The 15,785-nt window shown below is 41.8% G+C and overlaps 1 protein-coding gene across 2 annotated transcripts in view; it reads right to left on the bottom strand.

The window, feature by feature from the left end:
- The window catches only part of THSD4 (thrombospondin type 1 domain containing 4), a 1,878,668-nt gene that overhangs the window by 689,050 nt on the left and 1,173,833 nt on the right, over nt 1-15,785 (bottom strand). The window lies entirely within an intron of this gene.

Here is a 15,785-nt window from a genome sequence, read left to right on the forward strand (position 1 = left end):
GCACTTCTGGAACTGAGGATACTCTGCCAGGAAGAAGGACCGCTGTGCTGCTGAAAGAACTGTCACTCTGCTGAACTTTGCTCGACTCCTGCTTTCCTGGGCCTTCACCTGCTAACTACTGCCTCCTTTTCCTGGCAATGAGAAGGACTGGATCTGCATCTCTGCATCCCTAGAACCAAGTGACTCCAAAGGCTCGCTGGCTTAGCTCCACTATTGTAGGCTCAGGAACATCATAGACTGCCTGCATCTTCCCTACTGTACCTGGACTCTGCAATCTGTGAATCCTGCCCTGCCAGGTGGTGCCTACCCAGCCCTGGACCCTTGGTAGTGTTTTTTTTTCTATGTTGCAACCCTCAATGTCGATGCATCAATGCTGTTGTGCCAAACGAAACCTCCACATCCCTTCTTCATGCCAATGCATCGCCTCTCCCACTGAGGACAAAGACTTCTCATTGCCGACTGCACGGTTACATGTCAATGGATCACCAACAACCCCATTCGATCGATTTCGCATCACCTGACTGCACGTCTCAATGACAACGCACCACATTCACGGAAAGGGTTTTACGCCGCACCTCGAGGACATCACATCAACAACTGTGTGGATCGACAACACATCCCCTGACGGAGTGGATCAGAACTGACGCATCACCTCCTCGGCTCCTCACATTGGATCTTTGACATTGTCGCAGCCCTCCATCCAATGTACTGTTTAGCGGGCCTCATTTGGCACTTTAAACTTTTACAGACTACAATTGCAGATATTATATAAAAAAATAATCTGTTGACTTGAATTTATTGGATATTTGTCATTTTGGTCTTTTTTGTACATTAAATTAAGATATTTATTTCTAGATTGGTGTGGATTATTTTTGTGTGGGTTTTCCACTGTTTCACTGTTCTAAGTGTTGCACAAACACTTTACACATTGCCTCTTAAGCCTGACTACTCTGTGGCAAGCTAGATGGTAAGCACAGGTCAATTTATAGTGTGCATCTGATTTACCCACACTAGAGTTGTTGTCCATATTTGGACAGGATGCATACCTCTGCCAACAAGAGACCTAATTTCTAACAGCAATCCAATGGAATTAATATGAATTCCTCATTTAATAATGGAAGAATAAATCAAGTGTGAGGCACCTAATACAGATTGTCTCATGGATCCTAAGAACGACCTAGGCGGAGGTTTAGAAGCTTCAAACCCTTTTTTTAAAGTGGCTGGTTCAATCAAGTAATAGAAATTTAACAGTGGATGGTGGTAGTATATGCAAGCGGCCAATCAAGAATAGAATTGTTTTCATGTGTGGTGCAGTGAAAATGTAACATTTCATCAACCTATGCAGCATATTTACACATTTTTTATAATAATGCTAATCTATGTCTATGTGTATCACATTAATCAATTAACGTTAGGTGGCTGCGTTAATATGTAGTAATATGTAGTAAGAGTCACACATATAACCATATTAAAATCATAGTACCCTTTCAGTCTAACTGCATTTGCAGGTCGACATCTTTTCTCTCGTGGATGACCTGGCTGCACCCTAGGCCTCAGTCACTCAAGTTTCTCTTTAATAAATGTATTGCAAGTTTAATATTTTTCCCTCCTCTGCAGGTGCCTTATGGAGGAGTGTGTGTTAGTAAGAATATAGCCATGGTTTAATGTAGAGATCTGTGAGATTTAGCTTGCCTAATCCAATTTTGTCTGTGAATATGTGGCAAGTAGAGATGGGGAAAAAGCCTTCTGCAGCAGGCAGAGTTAACTGTTGCTAACTTCAAGGTTGCACAGCTCGACATTCTTTGTTCCAAGCTGGGAGCATGGGGAGTCTAAATTCTCCCAGAGAACCTCACCTTCTCATTGGACTGTCCAGAGGGAGTTGGTGAGACAAAGCTTCCAGAACCTGCTACTGTGTATTATTTATGTGTCTCTTAGAATATTTTTGCAGATTGTATCCCGACTTCGCTCAGAGACCTTTCTCAACTCTGAAGATTCTCCCTTCCCAGAGTGCTCAGCTTTGTGCTTTAAAGTCCATTTCTTCCCACAGAACATCAATATGGTCCTTCTGATGCTGACACCATCCTCTTAACTTCCCCTTGCCACTTTCAAAACTTTTATATTTGAACAGTTCCTTTAAGGAATCTATCAGCTATATTCTGTGCTTTGCACCTTGTTATATTTTGCATCTTCTTCTTAATAGCATACACATTCAGATTGCATAATTATAAAGCTTGGTACTGCTTTTCGATGTATTGATTTTACTAAATGATGGTTATTTGTAACCTGTTGGACCTGGCCCTTTCTGCTAGGTCATCCCTGAAGGAAGCTGGCTCTGTATAAACTATATGAAAATGAGACATAGTGTGCACAGAGTCCAGGGGTTCCACAGAGGCTTAACAAAGGCTAAGGTAGATGATACTACTGCTCTCTTTTGTGGTAGTGTGGTCAAGCAGTTCAGTTTATCAGAGGGTAGTGCAAAACATTTGTGGTACACACACAGACAATAGAAGAAGCACACACTCAATGACTTAATTTCAGATCAATGGTTTTTAAATAGCAAAAATATATTTTCTTAATTTATTTGTAAAGCCACAAGATTCAAGTTGCAGGCAAGTAATTCAATAGATTTGTATTTCACATATGTATCAACAGTACTTTGTTTGAAATAGCTAAGTTATACTATTTTCTAAACATTGGCAATAATCTGTTTTAAAACTTGACTGCAATATTCACAAACAGTTCCTGGGGGGAAGAAAAGTTAGATCGTTTTACAGGTAAGCACAAAACTTACAGTTCCAGTCTCCGGGGGTTAGGAAGTCCACAGGTGGGGGTTCAAGTTAATTCCAAACACCCACCACCAGCAACACCGGGCCGGCCGGGTGCAGAGCACAGGGAGGGGGGCACAAGGAGGCACCAAACATATACCCTCAGCGGCACTGGGGCGGCCGGTGCAGGGTGCAAATAAGGTGCCAGGTCTCTTATGATTCTCTATGAGGGGACCCTGGGGGTCACTCAGAGATTGCAGGCGAGGTCCTGGAGGTTGTCTTGGACAAACCACAGGCTGGAAAGAGAGGAGGGCCACCTGCTGAACTTTGCTGCACTTGGGGTCGGTTTCTCCAAGGCCTGGGGGCTGTGGGTACAGTGAGTCTTTAGGCATTGGATATCTTCGTCCGGAGCTTTCCTGGTCAGGGGGGGTCCTCGGGATTCCCTCTGCAGACATCGTCGTGAGGGTGGAGAGGTCAACCCAGGGTGGGCACTTGCTTGGAATTGCCTGGGTATCCTCTCTAGCTGGTTGGGCCACCTGGAAACGGGCTGTGGGCGTCAGGTGCAGAGTGGTTAGGACTCATGTATTCAGAGTGAGGTTGGAGTCCTTAGTTGTTGTTTCTTCTTGGACAGGGCCGCTGTCCACAGGAGTTCTTGGTCTTTTTGGGTGCAGGGTAGTCCTCTGTAGCTTGGCAGAGGTCGCTGGACCCAATGGATGTATCGCTGTTCTTTTGCAGGTTCTTTTGAAGCAGGAGACAGGCCTGTAGGGCTGGAGGCCAAAGCAGTTGTCAGCTTCCTTCTTCTCTGCTGGGGGTTTCAGCTAAGCAGGCCTTCTTCTTGTCAGGTCACCATGAATCTGGTGAGCTGGCTGGGTTCAGAGAGGCCCTTAAATTCTAGATTTAGGGGCATTTTAGGGGTCAGAGGGCAGTAGCCAATGGCTACTGTGCCTGTGGGTGGCTACACCCTCCTTTTGCCCACTCCCTTTGGGAGGGGGCACAAACCTAATCCTATTTGTCCCTGTCCTCCAAACCAAGATGGAAAATTCTGCAGGGAGGGGGTCACCTCAGCTCTGGACACCTTAGGGGTGGTCCTAGCAGGGGTGGTCACTTTTCCCTGTTTTCCCTAATTTACCCGCCGGACTTACCACCAAAAGTGGAGCTTTGTCCAGTGGGCAGGCAACTCCACTAGCTGGAGTGCCCTGGTACTCTGTAACCGGAGGCTTGAGCCTTTGAGGCTCACTGCCAGGTTTTACAGTTCCTGTAGGGGGGAGGTGTGAAGCACCTCCTCCCAGGACAGGCTTTGTTTCTGACCACAGGGGCCACAAAGGCTCTCGCCCCATGTGGTCAGAAACTTTTCTGAAAGTGGCAGGCTGGCACAGACCGGCCGGCCCTACACTAGCAGTTTGGCTAACATACAGGGGCATCTTTGCCCTCTTTGTGCATTTTTCAATAAATCCCACACTGGCATCAGTGGGGATTTATTGTGCTGAGAAGTTTGATATCTACTTCCCAGCATTCAGTGAAGCCATTATAGAGCTGTGGAGTTTATGACAATCTCCCAGACCATATACTCAATATGGCTACACTGCACTTACAATATCTAAGAATGGACTTAGACACTGTAGGGGCATATTGCGCATGCAGCTATGCTCTCACCTGTGGTATAGTGCACCCTGACTTAAGGCTGTAAGGCCTGCTAGAGGGGTGTCTTACCTATACCACAGGCAGTGGTTTGTGGGCATGGCACCCTGAGAGGGGTGCCATGTCAACTTTGCCTTTTTCTCCCCACCAACACACACAAGCTGCAAAGGCAGTGTACATGTGGTGGGTGAGGGGTCCCCTAGGGTGGCATAATACATGCTGCAGCCCTTGGGGACCTTCCTTAGCCACAAGGCCCTTGGTACCATGGGTACCTTTTACAAGGGACATATCTACAAGGGTGTGCTAATTGTGGAAACAAAGGTACAGATTTTGGTAAAGAACACTGGTGCTGAGGCCTGGTTAGCAGGATCCCAGGACACTTTCAATCAAAGTTGGCATCAACACTGTAAGTGGGGATGTAACCATGCCAACAGTGGCACTTTCCAACAATCCCCAAATGTTTTGCCTTTCTCCTCTGGTTTTTGCTGTATTAATTTTTGTTGGCATTTAGACTCTATCACGGCTAACAAGTGCTAAAGTGTTTGCACTCTCTCCTTATAACATGGTAGAATTGGCCTATAACCACTTAGCATTACTTTTAGTTCCCTAGTAAAATGCACAAACAGGGCACCAGTGTATAAAAGAAGGACCCTGGACACCACAACTTCAGCACATTTCTGGACCTGTGGATACTCCACCAGGACAATCTGTACTTCTGAAAGGACTGTTACTCTGCTGGATTGCTACTCTGGGGGAGCTGCTGCCTTGCTATGATGACCTGGTGTCTGCTACCCTCTTGCCTGGGAAAGAAGAACTGGTCCTGTAACCCATCTTGAACGCAGGATCCCAGAGTGACTCAAAAGGCTAGTCTGCTGGCCTCTTGATCTGAGCCTCAGGGACAGAACACCTTCCCCTCAGCTCCTGAAAGAGTTCCTGGCCCCAAAGAGGTACTTCTCAGGCCCTGGAACCTTTGTGTGACTCTTGAGCTTGAAATTCAAGCTTTTGGGCTCTTTGCAACCGTGAACAGGCCTGTTCATGCAAGAACTGTGCCCCTCACACCAAAAATCAGTGTGAGCTACCACAAGCCCACCACTTCGCATAGCAAGCATCGTTCACTCATGTGGACTGTCAACACGAAGCTCAAGCCCACCGTCCGCAAAGCCCAGTCTGCTCTTTGCACCACACCGATGACTGCCAGTGTTGCTCTCCTTGCTCCTACAGACCTCCTCAAAAGCGAATGGGACTCTTGGCAAAAAACTTGGGAAGGTAAACCTTTGGCAGGACTAATCTGTGAATCTCTGTATCCGACCCACACTCCACCTGCTGGAATGCTCAACTTTGTCCTGCTCCATCGCGACCAGATAGCTGTGGCTGGTGCTGTATGCTTTTGAGCGCTATATTACATTTAATTTTAATAAAATTCATAACCCCAGTTATAATGATTGGATTTTTGTCATTTTGTTCAGTAATTTAAGCTCTATTTTTCTTACTTGGAGTTGGATCTTTTGTGTTGTGTTTTCACTGTTTTACACTTTGAAGTGTTACACAAATACTTTACACATTGCCTCTGAGTAAGGCCTGACTGCTCTGTTCCAAGCTACCAGGGGTGGCACATAGGTTAATTTGGGGTTTGCTGGTGCCTTACCCTGACTACGATTGTGGTTGCTGTTTGACCAGGGCTCACACCCCAGTCAACCAATAACACAATTTCTAATATAACCTGACTACATTTTGCTAATACAGTTTTCTGGTGTAGACGCAATCCTTTCTGTCATTATTGCAGAGCCAAATTGGTTTCACTGTCATTGAAATATACTGTTGATGCAAACTCCTTTTATGTGCTTTCAGTCAACAACCAAAGGTGGATACAACCAGTGGTGGACACTATAAGATGCCACATGAGAGTATTTAGGTACAGGAATATCCATCCTACCACATGTGGGGACAAGAGGATAAGGTGCAAAATGCAGGTTTAGGAAGACTGAAAAAATAAACAAATCATATTTTACCTCAAGAAATAGTGTTTTCTTAGCTGTGACAACTTTTGTCTCAACTTCTTTCTTGATGAATAAGCAATCCTGAAATGTTTGTCTTTTTTCTGGAAGGATTTCTATTAGTAATAAGGCTTCTTCGGATTGAGGATTGAGTCCACTAACTTGATAGAGAACTTGATAGAGAAGTGGGTTGCTTATAGATTCTTGCAGATGCAGGTGTAGGATGAGCACACTCGTAGTAGCCAGTAGGCCACTAGGATTACCTGACTGGATTACCAAGTAGAAATGGCTTCAGAGCATGACGTGAGTTCTATGGTTCTTGCACTTACAGGATAATACAGGATTGTTCCCCATACCACTGAACGACTGAAATGTAGCTGCAAAGATGTAAAGAAGGAAGCATTTGGGGCATAAATCAGGAAGACTAACTGAAAGCGAGGAAAGTCACTTTCTACAGTGCAAAATATTCATTAAGGTCTCGAAAGTCATGCGAGGGAGCCAATTCAAAATGCAACAAACAATTAACACATGTTTAGATAGATGTAATGTATAACAATGTAACAATGGCTACACACTTTTCCAATGATCTAAGTCAAACCAAAGCAACACTATCCTTCCGTGAATAGCTAGGTAGAACAACCACTAAACACACAGATGCTAAATTATGTGAAGTATAAAAACATGATATAAGAACAATATCATTCTCATACCAAAAAGAAGGCCTACCTTTAGAACAACACAAAGAATTAGAGTTCCTCCATTATGTCTGGTACATACTTGGTTTGAAAGCACCAAAACCCTCACCCTGTTCTGAATCCCATAAAGTATCCCTACTGAATTTAGGCAACGTTTAAGACAAGAATCTCACCATTTCATCTCTGGTCTTTCCCCACTAGAATTAGAACTTCCCTAAGCAGTAAGACAAACAAAATGCCCCTTTCATTTTCTTCTGTATTATATTTTAAGATGAGCACCCCAGTACCATTGCAACCTCAGATGTTTTTTGACCATTGCTAGACCGAGAGAAGAAACTCAGTGCATGTCAGGTCTGTTGTTTTCTTTATTTCACAAGTATTGACATTTGCCCAAGTTCCCAAGATCCCATTAGGCCACAGAGTACAGTTTGGTTCACTCGGTTTCCTTTGCCTGTAGCTTATACACCCCCTGCCATATCTACACTGTGGTGTATGTTCCCACTCTGTGGAGTTAGAAGGAGATTTATCAGCACGTAATTTTTAGAGGGAGTTTCCCACTTACCATCACTGACCTTCCAAATTACTGCACACACATGATGGGGATTAGTGATAAAGTGCTTACATTTCTTTCTAATTTATCTTAGGAGTATGTGTCTGTGCCTCTGTTTATTAGGTTGAGCCTATCATACAGAATACGCTGTTTGGTTGAAAAAGACCTATTGTGGGCTTACTAATAAGTTACACAGCCTTGTAGTCCACCCATTACTTACCATTGGTTGGATGTATTATCAGTCTGATTTCCTAGCTTCATATTCGAAGCTCGTCAATCTTGTGTTTGTCACTCTCCTGGAGCATAACCCACTTTCCATCTCTCTGACTGTCTGGCTTCCATCCTACTGATCACAAAGTTTTGTTTCTTTTTAGTTAAGCACTATGTGAGACTCCAACAGAGCCCTGTGTTTTCCAGCTCTCTCCTTCTCTCCCCAATGTGCTTCTCTCAAAAACCATCTATGATCCATGTTTCACATTGTGCACTTCTCCCCTATCTCCATCATACTTCATGTTCTTCTCACGCTCATTTTATTTCTCCCCCACTTCCTACGTTAATGTCATTTTTATGTGGTTGTTGTTCTCTCTTCTCCCCGTTCCCACTTCTCATACAGGCCCCCGCGCTTGGTCTTGTTCTCTGCATGTGTGCGTCTGCCATGTTGCTCTCTCCCTCACTGGATGCTTTTCCCCTCGTTGTCCCCATCAGCTTCCCTTATTAGCACCTCCATTACCCATGCACACTGTACTCTTGTTTTTTTGTTAATTGGTCCTTTGCCTGCAAATTGTGTCAGCAAACCTGGATCACTATATAAAAATTAAAACAAATGGCTCCTACGTCATTCTGCCTGCACACGGGCAACTCATCACACTTGAAGAATGATTGGACCGCTAGCAGCGGTCACACCTTTACTTTTTGTTTTTTTGTTTTTTGACAATGCTGCACAGCATTGTGAAATAGTCCAACACTGGAGAGCTTTGTTAAAAGTCATTGGCAAAACCACGAGGTCCCAAAGCAAGCCATACATTTTCTTCATGCGAGACTGGGTTTTATCAAATACAGCAATGAAATTCACGATCTTGTAAATAACTTATGAGGGATTCAGAATTGTGCACCTCAACTTTTATGCCTGTTTTAGTAATGTATGTTGGCTCATTTCCTAATCTGTTTCTTCAGGTTTAACCTACTTAAACAATAACAGTATAAGACAATAAATGTCTAATTTTAAAAGATTTCGGATATGTTTTCTGATTTAAATATTGAGCGTTTTGATAGTATTTACAGAAAAATGTGTCCATTGGACTGTCTGGTATTTAATGTGACCATAAGAAAAACACAGCTTGCATTGCTCCTCGTTTAGCACAAAGGACTATATCCATGTGATTTCCATGTGAACCCAGTGTTAAAGATCAGCTGCCAAGTAAATATGTAAATAACATCCATACGAAAACATTCTTGTTGGACAGACTAAGAAAGATGAAGGTTCCCTTGAGAACAGCTCTCCGTGGATGCTTAGATGAAGGTAAAGATTTACTGAAAATATATATCTCTCTACATGCTCTAAACAGATCTGTCTAATGTATTTATATCATTAGCACAGTGATCAGAGTGTAGCAGAATTTTTTTTAGCAGTAGTGGTAGGACGGTAGGTTCTTTTCCATTAATATGCTTCCGGATAACACTTGTGTTCTGTACATGTATAGCACTGACGCGTTTAATCATATATAAAATACAAATAATTTATAAAAGGCTAGAAGTCATCTTTTAGTGTATATCTTTATGATTCACACAACAATGTATTTTATGAATTCACATTGGGATGATTTTTTTGCATGTGCTACTTCACAGCTGCTTCAGAGACATTCCAGGCAGGGATAGGGCTGAGTGCATGAGCAGGGTATTCGGACAAAATATCCAATCAAAAATATCCTCTTGCACAAATGTCAAGTTAATAATATAGTGACATAGAAATATCGTGAGCAGAAATGTCATTGTTTTAAGGTGAGAAATATAGTTTTTTAAGTTTCTTTATGTGTTTAAACGATACGTAATTGTTGCTTTATTTAGTTTGTGTACTTGTTAATGTTTTTAAATATAGGTCGTAATTTTTAGTTATTTAAATTTTTAATTTAATTGTAAACTAGTAATGTTTAGTGTCATAGCAGGTTGTGAGGTTTGTAGGAGTACAGGGGGGAAGTGAATTAAGTATAAATAATGTATATAATTTTTAAAATAATATTATTTGTTCTATTATTGTGTGTACATTGTGTAAATATTATTTTTCAAGTTGTATTGTAGGTGTGGGTTGTTAGGTTTATAGGGGTAAAGGGTAGGACATTTATTAAATAATAATTTCATAATTATTAACTTGATACATTAAATAATTATTTAATGGTTAATTAATTTATGGCTAATTATCTATGTAAATTCTGTAATTATTATATTTTGTATTTTAGATATATGTTAAATGTTCAACTATAGTGTGGGCATTTAATAAAATAATCACTACATATTTGTTTTTGATTTTAATTACTTAAAATTATTTTAATTGTTTAAATGTTTTTAATGTAAATATTTAATTGTATGCAAATAGTTTTATAATTTTATGAAATTAATAATTGTATTAGAAGAAGGTATGTTCTTGAAGTGAAGTACTTCCCCTACTGTTCCGCAGACTGGAGTGGGAATAGTACATTTTGGGGGTTATTCCAACTTTGGAGGAGGTGGTAATCCGTCCCAAATGTGACGGATTTACCACCAGCCGTATTACGAGTTCCATAGGATATAATGAGTTTGTAATACGGCTGGTGGTATATCCGTCACTTTACCGTCACTTTTGGGACGGATTACCACTTCCTCCAAAGTTGGAATAACCCCCATTATCTCTCCTAAGTCCAATGTTTGCCTTACTGTTACAATGACTGGAGTGGGAGTAGTAAATGTTACCCCTCCTGAGTCGAATGCTTTCCCTAATGTTGCTCTGACTGGAGTGGAAATAGTACACTTTACCCCTCCTGAGTTAAATGTATACCCTATTGTTGCAAAGACTGGAGTGGGAATAGTACATTTTACCAATCCTTAGCCGAATGCTTTCCTTACTGTTGCACTGACTGGAGTGGGAATAGTAAATTGTACCCCTCCTGAGTCCAATGTTTTCCCTACTGATGCATAGACTAGAATGGGAATAGTAAATCACACTCCTCTGGAGTTCAAACCTTTGCCTACTGTTGCGCAGACTGGAGTAGGAATAATAAATGGTACCCCTCCTGAGCCCAATGCTTTCCCTACTGTTGCACAGATTGGAGTGGGAATAGTAAATTTTACTCCACCTGAGTCCAACTCTTTTCCTGCTGTTGCACAAACTGGGGTGGGAATAGTAAATGTCCCCCCTCCTGAGTCCAATGCTTTCCTTGCTGTAGCATTAACTGGAGTGGCAATAGAAAATGTTACCCCACCTGAGTCCAATGCCTTCCCTACTGTTGCACCAACTGGAGTGGTATTAGTACATTTTACCTCTTCTGTGCCCAACGCTTCCTCTACTGTTGCACAGACTGGAGTGGGAATAGTGAATTATATTCCTCCTGAGTCCAACCCTCTCCCTACTGTTGCACAGATTGGAGTGGGAATAGTACATTTTACTTCTCCTGAGTCCAACACCTTACCTACTATTGCACAGACTGGAGTGGGAACAGTAATGTAAATTTCACCCCTAAGGGTACAACACTTTCCCTACTGTTGCACCAGCTGGAGCAGGAATAGTATATTTTACCTCTCCTGAGTTCAACGATTTCCCTACTGTTGCACAGACTGGAGTGGAAATAGTAAATTTTACCTCTCCTGAGTGGAACGCTTTCTCTACTGTTGCACCAACTGGAAATAGTGGAAATAGTACATTTTATCACTCCTGGGTCCAAAGCTTTCCCTACTGTTGTACTAATTGGAGTGGGAATACTAAATTTTACCCCTTCTGAGTCCAAAGTTTCCCTACTGTTGCACTGACTGGAGTGGGAATAATAAATGTTAACCCTAATGAGTTTGATGCTTTCTTACTGTTGCATATACTGGAGTGAGAATAGTATATGTAATATTTTTACAATTTGAAATATTTGTTTTTATTGTTTAAAAATGTAATATTATTATGTTTTTGGGCATTTAAAACTATATTTGTTTTAATTAGTACTGTTTGTAAAATATAATATATTTTTAATAAAATACATTTTTATATATTGGTTATTTGTTATGTGTAAATAAATTGGTACATGCATTACATTTTTCCAGTTTATTTGTTACAGTTTTTATACACCACCTCCTTAACGTCCAGAAGAATCCAGACTCAGTGGCACTGCAAATAAAGTTTAATAAATAAAAACAAATAATGGCATCCACACCAACGTGTTTCAGCCGTAGCCTTGTTCGCAGTGCCACGGAGTCTGGATTCTTCTTGGCATTAAGGAGGTTGTGTATAAGTGTTCAAGGGTTACCGGAACCCGTACCGGACCGCTTGTAGACAGCCTCTGTAGTCCGGTGTTTTGTGAGGATCATATACATATATACTGTATATATATCCATAGCCTAGTGGCGGATTCCACTAGGTAGTTATAGTTAGGACCTAGTTTCTATAGAAAAAAACATTTGTTTGGACTAGCCTATGTCTTTGGTGCTCATTGACGAATCTTCACAGCCCCGGGGACCACCACCTCCTCAAGGCACTAAATATAAACAATGTCAGGTGTGTGTGACCCCCTGCAGCCCTAGGGACTGCCACCCCCAGAGGCTACAATAAAAAAGTGAAGGGGTCCATTTCAGATCCATGTGGACCACCATCTCCCCAGGTCTATACTTGTTGGAGGAGAGCCCTGCAACCCCCCTCGAGGAGCCACTGATGGCCCTGGGGACAACCACCCTCGAGGGCCAGCTCCTGCTATGTACTGGGGTGACCACCCTGGGACATAACTGTTTGATTCTGCTTGTTAGGAGCCGACAACATCCACCAAGCAAAAGCAAACACTCTTGTCATCACATAAACTTTCCCCCAGAAATTGTACATATTAAAATTCTCTCAACTCAATGTCTTCCCTTATTGGCCTCCCCTTTGATTTTGCCCTGTACAATTTTTCCATTTGTTTTTCTTCCCTCCTCTTATTATTTTTCGCCATTTTCAATTGTATTCTTTAGCTAATTTTACATGCCACCCATAATCCAAATAAGCAAGCTAAAACAATCCATATCCCCTGTACAATTTTTGACAATATCCCATGCCAAATGTTACTAAGCCAATTTCCCACTGCAGCAAATACCTTTCCAACCTTTTCCCAAACACCAGGTTCCTTCAGTTCTTTCAGATTTGTACTATCCCTAGTCAAGTTAGTAAGCATACTTCTAATCTTATTACTATTATCTGGTATATATGCACAACAATGATGCTCATTAAGCATCCTACAAACGCCATCATTTTTCGCTAAAAGAATGTCTAAAGCAAGCCTGTTTTGAAGAGTCATAGACCTCTCCGCAGCAAGTTCAGTATCCATCAGGAGTATAGCCCCTGAAAAGTTTGTCAGCATGCTATCCACAATAGTAGACAACTTTCAAATCTTTATGGAGTTCAAAATAACTCCCACTGAAGGAATTATCACCCCAAATATGTCTCCTACTACACCAGCAGCAGTTTCTCTCTACTGTCTAGCACGATGTAATTCAGACAATTTTGGAAACCTTTTCAAATCGTCAAGTTGATATATCTTTTGGAAAACTATCCCCAAATAAAATGTCCCATACCACCCCTTTGGAAGACGGTAATAAGCATTTAGTCCACATATATAATAGATCCCTGGGATCACTGGAGCCTGTCCATTTAACATGAACGTCCATTTACTCTGACACAAAAACACATGCTTACATTCACTCATTCCCACAAACACATGGTCATAATATGATTTCAGCCTAGATATGCAAAGCTTCCCTACGTGTAATGCATCTAAAGCTAGCTTCCCTTGTTCTCTAATTGCACCATAATCTTTACTACTAGCGAAAGCCCGCTGCTGCAATCCTTTTTCTAATTTACCCTTTAATGCCCTTCTCCTATCTTCTGTGTGATCTAGAAAGCTTTTCTCTACAGGTGTAAGCAAGCATGTCAAATTATTGCAATGTGCATAAGATGTACTAATTGTTAATGTCGACTCAAAGAATCCTTTAACTAACTTTATACTATAGTACCTAGCTACTCCACTCAAATCTTCTATTATAGGCACATAATATAATACAAGGTCATAATTTGAGTAAAAATACTGAATCCCTTCCTGGTTATAGAATCTTGTTAATAACAGACTACAACTTATCCCATAAGTTAGTGGCAGACTATGATAGGTAACCCCCTCTTGTACTGAAACAGGAATCTGTGTACACACAAAGCAATCCTTCACATCCATTGTGTCAACATACTCACTCAGCAAGCGATAGAAAACGTTAGTGGAGAGTTCCCCTTTTGCATTAGTTCCCTCATGCAAATATTTTGTATCCAGCTCGAACCATTCCCAAGCTGTTAGTGCAGTGGTAGTCTCAGGAACTGTAGCATTGTTAGCCCCACTCTTATCCATTAGTGTCACACCCACAATCACAACCATAATGAATATCACACACACAACACCTAAACCAACACCCAAATATTTAGAATGCCTACTCCCTCTATTATCCTGACTAGTGTTAGCCATGATCTGTAAAGAATCAGAAAGTGAAGGATGGTTAATTCAAACAACAGAGGATGGTTAGAAAATGTTCTTCTCTCTTTTTTTTCTTTTTTTTTTCTTCGCAGCAAAAGTAAAACAAGCAAAAGTCTTCCTTCAGCAATTATTTACAGCTTTCAGTTTCACTCCCAGGATCCTTGTCAATTCAGGTTAGCAGCTTGTCAAAATCGTTTTTTCAAAAGTCAATTCAGGTTTTTCAAAGTCTCATCCGGTAAATTTTCAGTCTCTTTTCCCAATTTTTTCTCTTTACTTTATTTTGATCTTTACACCAATTCAGTCTCTTCAGCCTGATTCAGGTGTCAAAGTACTGACCTGGAATTTCTCGATCGAAGCAAAACACCAAGAACTCTTGTTGCCATTCAGCTGTCGTTGCATACGCCCATTCAGGACCTGCGTACCTTCTGTTTGCTACTCTTTTTCTTTTCAATTTGTGATCACCTTGCAACTCTCCTTCACTTAGATCTTCTCTCCTTGTTGTATCAACTTCTTCATCTATTGCATCTTCAACAACCACTTCTCCCTTTTTCACTTGCAATTCTGACCACTTGTCTCCTTTCCATATCTCTCTGGCATTCGATCTCTCTTGTGGCAACCCCTCGCCCTCTCTTGACTCTATTGTGTTTTCTTTTGATGGACCTGCAATCAGCTCAGGAGTAGTTTGGACACTCTAACTCTCTTCCACCACAACTCCTTCACCTTCTGGGCCTGTCAAATGCTCTAGCTCATTTCCATAATCGTCTGCTTCTGGGAGAACCTCCCTCTGATTAGGCTCCCCTGCTGCCTCAATTGAGATAGGCTCCCCATCGCCCCTCTGGATCTCTTCTCCTTTGTCTCTTACAGGAGTAACCAAGCCGTCCTCAACGGGCTCTCCTTCTGTCTCAGTTCCCTTTCGATCACTCTCCGGCCCTGAGACTTCCTTCTCTGTTGTTGGTACTTTCAACAACTGAACTTCCTCATCAGTTGGACACGTCACCTTTTCGTATGACTGGCATGGATCCAGTTCGGAATTCCCGTACACTTCACAGCAGTAGTAGTCGTTAGTATTACTTGATATAGCCATTTCCAACGTGGCTCCAAACACGTCTTTCTTACATGTTTCTTGATGACAACCCAGTCACCAGCTTTCAGGTTGTGTCCTGGATCATTTATCGGTGGCGGGGTGGTAGCTTCCACCTGGTGAGAAAAAGAGCAGGCCAGATCAGCCAGACCTTTGCAGTAGTCCAACATCATATCATCCGTGATATTCACAAGAGCATTCGCAGGCACTGCGGGCAATCTCATAGCTCGGCCCATGAGAATCTCATGAGGGGACAGTCCTGTTTTGTTGTTAGGTGTATTTCTCATTGACATTAACACCAAAGGTAACGCATTGTACCATCTCAATTTCGTAGCTGCACACATTTTCG

The sequence above is a fragment of the Pleurodeles waltl genome, chromosome 3_1, assembly GCF_031143425.1.
Source record: "Pleurodeles waltl isolate 20211129_DDA chromosome 3_1, aPleWal1.hap1.20221129, whole genome shotgun sequence".
Taxonomy (NCBI): Eukaryota; Metazoa; Chordata; class Amphibia; order Caudata; family Salamandridae; genus Pleurodeles; species Pleurodeles waltl.